Below are 9,084 nucleotides of genomic sequence, written 5' to 3'. Positions count from 1 at the left end.
TTTTCAATTTACTCGCTTAATATGGAAAACAAAGATTATATCCCGTTTAAATTTATGCGAAACAAGTAATTCATTTTTTAATATATATTCCATTCGTTAAAAAAATATAAGGTATTTTTAACAGAATCTCACTCCCAATAAAATAATTACTTGTTTTTAAGCTAACACTATTTTTTCATATTATTCCCTACTTAACAAGGTGTTTTACTTTAAAATAAATATGAAGTGATTATTCAATAGGAGTACTTTTGAAAAGAAATGTAATGATTATATCTTAGAGTACTAAAAATGTCATATATTTTTTAACATTGAATTCCTTAAAAAATACCGTATATTTTTAAATGGAGGGAGTATAATGCATTTTACTAAGCCACCTAATACTAGCTTAGTAAGGATGAGGGGGTATAAATAAAGGTCAAGAATATAATCTCTTTTGACGAACAAAATAAAAAAATAAAAAATTGTATTTGATATAAAATATATATTAACAGGCAAGCTAAAGATTTGCTATGACACGCACACACGCGTATGTATGCATGTATGTGTGTTAAAAACAAAACTGTTTTTCCGATAGAGATTGGTAAGGCTAATAATGAAAAAATCACTCCAAAGTCTTTTGTAAAGATTTTAATTACTAAGAGATTCTGTAAAATATATAAAATACTTTCAAATCTTAAATCCTATGTAATTATAACATGGCAAAAAAAAATTTTTGACAACTTGAATATAAGTTTAACATCAAGTTGTCATTTTTCTTTGTCAAGTTGTAATTTTTCTTTGTCAAGTTGTAATAATATAGGATTTGAAATTTGATAATAATTTATACATTTTATAAGATTTTAAGGTAATTGAAATTTTTGCATGGGACTTCTTAATAATTTTCCTTAAATAAAGTTGATAATCTGACTACATGAAGGGGGTGGGGGAAATTTGCAAGGTTAGTTTTGAAATCAGATCGGACATAGCCTCTGCTGCCAAAATATAGTATTGAGGTGGAAGTTAAATCAATTAGATGAGCGTGTGAACCTGCTCTGTTTGCATTGTGGCTGTTTTGGGCATCTGAAGTGTGCCTCATGAAAGAGAGTGCAAAAAATATAAGGGTTGAAAAGACCGATTTTTTAAATATATTAGGTACCTTATGTCAAAAGGTGGGTCAATTCTTTTCTTCATTAATTTTTTCAGAAGCTAAGTTGCCCTTTCATCAAAGGCATGATATCTTTTTCATTATCTACTAATGTAAAATAATTGTGAGGCTATATATAGTAACAATAAGACATTTTGACTTATCGCGTTGCTCTCTTGCGCCTAAAATTAGGCCAGGTTCTTGCCCTTGCTATTACACATTAAATAATCAAAATGGGTTAAAATGTCATACTGTCATTGTGTGTGAGCCTCACAACTATTCTTTGTCAGCAGATAATCAATATTTTAAAAATTAGATTGGACATTGAACCCAAAAAGTCAGCGGGTTATGGTTTTTATGGTTCAACCGATTGAAACAATCGTCGAATTGTTAATATAATAATTAAATAAAAATAATATATATAAATAAAATATCACACTTTTAAGAAAAAAATTAAATAATCTAAATTTATAATGAGTTAACAAATTCACTTGGCAATAATACATGTAACAAATGTTAAAAATAACATGAATAAATTTTAGATTATATTTATTATTTTTCTGGTTTTTATATTAAATATTATAAGTTGTTCATTGTAATTTTTAATACACAATACACACGTATATAAAGGAGAAGGGAAAAAACTCTATTACCTCTTTCGAGTTTTGACATACGTTGGGAGGCGGATATATGTGTACGATAATCATCATTTTAAAATTTAAAAGTTAAATTTAATTTAACTTAAATAAATAAATAAAAAGTAACAAATTATGCTAAAAACTAAATGTAAAGAAATGAGGAGTCGTCTCACGTCTTGTCTCTGTTACATCTCTCTGTTTCAATATCAACCATCGGTACATTGCATTCCACATGCAGGAAAAAAAGGGGGGAAAAAAAAGAGTGAATGAACCATGGCAACACCATTCTCTTCTTCCTTTTCTCTAGGGGTGTTCACGAGACGGGACGGGACCGAGACACCCCCGTCCCGTGTCCCATCCTGAAAAAAAAATCGGGACTAAATTTTGGTCCCGTGTCTCGTCCCGTCCCGTTAAGAGTCGGGACGGGACCGGGACAAGATCGGGACGTCCTGCCGTCCCGATAAATAGAATAATATCGAAAAAAGATTTGGATAATAACGTTCATTAAAATTTTAAATCATATAATTTATTAAGTTTAAAATCAAAACAACACAAGCACATAAATAACAATAATTTAAAATCAATTATTGAATTATATTAATCATAACTACATATTATAATAACAAATACAAGTGATCTTTATGCTATAAGATTAACAACAATAGGTAAGTCAAACACAATATCAAATCATTATTCTTCTACTTTAGTGAAGATATACTAAGCTAATTACTCTTCTAAAAATAAGCAAGAAATATGTTATAAATAAAGGTTATTAAATAGATAGATATAAGAATAAATTATATTAATATAATTAATATATTATAAAGAAAGATATCGTCATATTTACTCCATGCCATTAAAATTATCAAAATAAAAAAACTTTAGTTTTAAATAAGAATTGTAAGTATTAAAATTATAATTGATATAATTAATAGAAGTATAAATTATATTAATATAATTAATATATTTAAAATAAAAAATAATATATATAATATTCGGGACGGGACGGGACGTCTTGATAGTAATCTCGTGTCCCGTCCTGTCCCGTCCCGAGCCCCTTTCCTGTCCCGTCCCGATTATTTTCGGGCCGGGATATTGGGACGATACCAAGCCAATCGGGACGGGTCTATGCTGAACACTCCTACTTTTCTCTTTCTGGTTCGAAATAATCAGATCTACATTTTCAACTTTCATTTTTCCAGTCCAGCGATAATGAGTGCATAGGATCGAAAATATACTTGGACATAAAATCAGTAAGGAAGAAATGCCATTATTTTATCTGGTATTTTTTAGTTAATTTAATTATTATTTCTTTGTCTTCTATTCATCATCTTCTTTGCATATCCTGCTCTTGTTTTCTCCTTCATCTTTCACTTTCATAACCACATACCGAGCCCAAGCATGAAGACTATTGACTTTCCTCTTCCATTTTGCTCCTGGGTTTTCGCTTGAAGTTTTTTTTTTTTTTTTTTTTCACAATATCATTTGTTTTTCCTCTTGTCTCAAACCCGCCCGGCTCTCCTTTGGCCGCCCTCGGTTTCCGGCTTAAAATCTGGTCCACACTAGTCCACTCACTCATACGGTTCAAAGTAAGAAACTGAGCTGTGCCCCCCAACCTTGAAAACACTGCAGATAATGGAGAATATAATAAGTCTCCAATTGAAAGGGCGATTTTACTCTTAAGAAAATTGTTTAGGAGGATACTGTTAAACTATTCAGTATAGGGTGCATAGGCGCTCCTAAAAAAAATTAGAGGCAAAAATAATCCTTAGGCTAATGGATAATTATACAGAGGTTGTAGGATAAGATGTTGAGACCTCATGTAAAGGACACTGACCTGACCCTTCGAAGGTTGTGTAGAGGCCAAGGGGGCAATGAGAAAATAGGTTGGCTAAGGATAATGTGAGGAAAGGGAGTAGGTATGTAGTGTTGGAGGGGGAGAGAGGAGGATTGAGGAAGAGAACTATGGAAAGCCATTGGGGGATATGACAAACCAAATCAAGTTTGGTGGTGAGATATAAGGGTGAAAGTAGTGGAGAAAATTACAGACTAGGGTATAATCTTTTATATTTTGCACCCATTATCTTGATATTTTAAACTTCAAATTCATTTGAATCTTAAATGACAATAGACTAATTCTTAAGGATGAGAGTAGAAGAGGGACAAGAAGTAGTGGATACAATGGTGGTGTTTCCAAAGGGAGGAAGGAGGAGGAGGGATGTGGGGAATAACTTCACTGAGGGATTTAGATTGAGCCTATTAAGGGGAAACAGAAGGATCTTGAGAGCAATAATTTGTTAAGGGACCCTAGGAAAGTGTACATGCTTTTAGGAGAAGACACGGGTGAAGGTGTGGTCAAGCAAGGAAATGACCCTGCTTAGGATGAAAACTTGTGTCTATGGGAGCATGGAAGCTCGTACATGGAAGAATGAAATGATGTGAGGTTAACGTGCAAAAATATCGAGGAGCATGTTTTTAGGAGCTTCTAGCATTTTTAAATTAACAATAATACATGAATATTCATTAACTTTACAAAAGAGACTAACCTTTTTTAATATGTTGAATAGTTTGATATTGACTATTAAGTTCTTAACGGATTGAAAAAGGTTGGTTTTTTATAAAACTAACAAATACCCATATATCCTTATTATTTTAACGATACCAAAAAATTGGTAAAGTCACTATAAAGTTCTTCACAATCATTTAAAATACTCAAAGGTCTCATGAAATCTCTAAATAGTTGGCAAGTCACCAGGAACTTATCGGTGAATAAGATTGAAATTATTGAACTCTAGTTTCAATGATAACAAATTAGAAAAAATTTTGTTTAACAAGATTAAATAAGCTAGGGAATGAGTAACTGAAGGTATAAATGTGTATAAGTGTTTATCGGTTACAAATTTTATAAGCTTTAAATCCTACTTGTATTAACTTGTCTCTACCGGTGTTAGTATGAACCTTCAAAAGCTTCTAAGCCTTTGATTTTCAAAACCTCTTTGGTTTGTGTACTTGATACTAACTAAAATCTTCATACATCTTAGTTCATCATATTCCTTAATTTAAAAAGGCTTCATACTATATTTCAAGCTTCATTCATTCGTATTTGTTTGGGTATTAATTCTAATATACCGGCACATAAGTCTTGGAACCATTTCGGGAATCAATACTGGTACAAGTACTCTACTACCGGTGCTAAAAAGACAATTCCCCTAATTCCTTGGCTCTACCTGTACAAATCCTACGGGCTCAATTCTGGCCTAAATACCCGTATACTAAGCCTACTACTTGTACTATTCTTCATACCCATACTCTTCATTCAATTCTAGTACAAATGATCTTTTGATGAGTTAACGTTTTTTACATAAAACTCTTCCAATATTACTCAAACTCTACCTGTATTGTTCTGGGTTCTCATTGTCAATATTATTCTTGACAATACGGTATTCCCAAGATTCTACCAGTACTAACATAAATATTTTTGCTTTGTTTTTATTTCCAAATCTCGTGAGCCTTGAATCAAACTTGTTTCTCATTCCTTCCACTTTCTATGAGTTGTGTTAGTCTTTTTTCCCCTCCATTTAGAAACTTTCTAAACACAACTTGGAGTAGAATTAAACATCTTTCAATTATTAATCTCTTCTTTCTACTTGCATTGCATTTGGTTCTATTGATATTCATATACCTACCTTTGTCAAAACATTAAATGCAAATAGCCATTCATTTCCTTATTTATCATGAAAAACTCCACCAAAAAGCATTGTTTCACTGCCGTACTTTCAGAGAAGCTCAAAACATAAGAGAAGACGAGTCTAACAGCTAATTAAATGTGTTTGATAGATCATTTATCATCTCTAACTACAAGTAAGTATATTTGTGAAGACACATGAAGAAGAATTATTGCACAAATTTATGTATTCAATTTTCTACCAACCTTCTATTATTACATTCATTGTATTTGATCTTCATTGATTGTAAATCCACACTTAGAGAAAGAGAGTTATTGACAGTAGTTCATTCTTGACCATAATTTATTTATCCATATTTTTTATACTTGAAACAAGGGACTTAAGCTCAGGAAGCTTAAGAGGGTTATATCATTACTTTTGTAAGAGAGAGTGATTCATACAAGAAGTCTGGGATTGTATTATGGCAATTAAGAGTCTAGATTAATCTTGGTAGAATAAGTGAAGAAAATCTCAAGCATGACTTGAGATTAGACAAAAGCTCAAGTGGTTGGAGTTGAACTATGATAAATACTTGTGCAAACTTCTCTTCTCTTCTCTTCTCTCAGTATAGTTTGGTGACACTCCTTTTTTATTTTTTAATCTTATCTCATTTAATTTTGTATTATTTATTAAATTTTTTATTCAGCCCAATTCACCCCTCCTTGAGTGGTTTTACAGAAATGATAGTGACCATAATTCTTATATTATAAGATGTCCTATTGACAATGGCTATTCACTACAGGAAAAAAGTTATTGATAAGTGAAGTATTTGCTATTGACAAATACAAATTTATTAGGTATAATTGTTTCTTGTGTCCTTGTCAATAGCCTTTGCTCTGTGATGAATAACTTGTTGCCAAGTTGTCAACAAGATATGCTTATACATGAACATTTTGGTCATGGTTGTTTCAATTTTATTCACCCTAAGTCCCCAAGAACATCAAAGATATTTTTGGATTTTTGAATTTAATGGGACCTTTGGGTATTTGTTTTGAGTGATTAATTCTTCTAAATTTTTAATTATATTCACACCATAAATTCATCAAATAAATAATGATTTTTCTTTCTCACCATAGATAATTGAACAAATTAAAATTAGTTAATGTTTTTAAATCTCTAGAATTACTTTCAATGGAATTCATTAAATAGAAAATAATGAGTTATTTGAAGGTCACTTAATTAGTTGGAAAATAACAAATAAAGAAGCATTAGAAAAATGAGATAAAGTCTCATAATAAGAAACATAGAAGAGTCGAGATGACAAAGCATATATAATAATTAAAAAATTATATATATATATATATATAAATATATATATATTTTACTAACATAACATAAATATTTCAATATATATATTTATATTTTTTCAGCCTAAACATATATATATATATATATATATATTTACATCCAATTTTACATATATATAAATAACAAAAATAAAATATATATTCATTTTTTAAGTTTTGTTCATTAATTTTTCATGTACAAAAATAAATAATTATCATGTCAATGATAAAATTTTTAGTAATTTTCTTCTCAATATAAACTATCATTAAATTAGCAAAAATTTTATCTTTCTCATGAGCATTAAATAATTTAAAGGGTAAAGGTGTAAAATTAGCCATATACACTTTTTCTATAAGCATCTGGTAGCTTAAACTATCAGGTGGTGTGAAATAAATCCTCAACTTTCAAAAACAAAGTATTTAGCAGCTCATCGTTAACTTCAATCAACGGACAGTTATGTAGGGCACACAAATGACATATAGCACTCCATGAGCACTCTATATCAGCATGTGTAAATGTGTAAATTTAGTTACTAACTATTTTTCTAAGAGCTCTAGATAGCCTCTACTATAAAAAAAAAACATATCATCCAACACCTTTCCTTTAATTTTAACTAAACACTGTTTATTTTCATATAGGTAGCCTCTACTGAATGCTTCATTTTTAAAAGTTGAGAATTTATTTTCACCACCTAATATTTTAGGCTACTAGATGCTCCTTAAAAAATAGTTCGTGGCCAATTTTGTTACTTTATCTGAATTTAAATACATTCTTGGGATATAAAGTTTTATTCAATCTAAAAAACTTTATTACTTGCTTACTAAATTTATTGTTTAATTCTTTTAATTGATAATTATAGTAAATAAATATATCAACACAATAATAATGCTCAATTGTCATAAATTCTTATGTCAATGAGATCTAAGTATATCATAGTAAAAATTATTTATATAATAAATTTAATAGCTTGGTTATTATTGAAAAAAGCAATTTTTTTTTAAAAACATATCTTAACGATATCCTCTTAACTTTTATATAAGCAATTTTATAATAGATATCAAGCACATAGCATTGAATATATTTTGATATTTTTGTCATAGCGCATGATAAAGTTTGTTAAGAATAATTCTTATAATTTCTTTTATCAAATACTCCTCCGATCCTTCGATCCTGCATATTAGTCACCTTTTAAAAGTATAATTTGATCCCCTTTATAAGTCATTAGTTGACGGAATTGTTTTATTTCAAATTAAAATTCTCAAATTACCCTTGAAAAGTGATAGAAAGACAAAAAAATTAATATTGTATTATTTGTTTATTTTTTGCTTTTTACTTGATGGTGTTATATTTGGATTCACTTACTTTTATTTCTTGTACTTTTGTTGTATTAGTATCGATGAAGTTGGTAGAAATGACTTATAAAAAGAATCGGAGAGAGTATAAAATGAAAGCAAAATCAAATGATATCAATATTTTAAAAGTAATTGTAACATGTTTTGTTGAAAATAAGTAGATCTTATGATAATTATATTTTCAAGCTACTGAGACAATTAGATTATACATGCGTAAAAGAATACTATAGAATTGAAATAAGAATTTCATTTAATATTTCAAGATATCTATAATGTGCCAACTTGGGGGTGAAAATATATAATTTCTATATTTTACTTTAAAAAAATTAAAAAGTTATAAGGGTTAGGTCCCTCCATCTCCACCTTGATAGAAATGTGTCTTATAATGATAAAGAAAGGAGAGGAGGATTTATAATTATAAATATTTGTTCATGGAATATTCTTTAATCTTTGACATCTTTTACCATTATTGTTACTTTCTCACATGTAATTTATCTATTTTCATTAAAGAAACAAATCCTTTTCATGAAAACTATTTTAATCACGCTGGGAAAAATAATATCTAAAAAGTGTAATTATAAAAAATAAAAAATTAAATTAAACATGATCTCAAGATGGAATGAGAACCGGTTGCTATTGGTAGATCTAAATGACTTGTAAGAAAACTTAGGTCCCATTTGGTTGCTAGAATGGAATAAGTTAAAAAATAAAATAAAAATGAGATGATCAAAATGTGAAGGGGATAAATGAACTATATTCATAAGAGAGAATGGTAATTTAGTTCACAGGATGATTTATGAGATTTTGAAAGGTTTAATGATTATCACATTTGTGGTATATGCTGGCGGTATGGACGCAAACAGTGAGCTGCTTGAGTCATGCTTAGAAGAATACTGTCCTTAAGAACTATTTCGGCACAAAGGAACAATGGACCAGCAATTTCCTAGAATTAAACAAGC

This window comes from Prosopis cineraria, unplaced genomic scaffold, assembly GCF_029017545.1.
Source record: "Prosopis cineraria cultivar Desert tree isolate PC_DT_omini unplaced genomic scaffold, ASM2901754v1 PC2, whole genome shotgun sequence".
NCBI lineage: Eukaryota > Viridiplantae > Streptophyta > Magnoliopsida > Fabales > Fabaceae > Prosopis > Prosopis cineraria.
Note: the sequence above shows the minus strand (reverse complement) of the source record.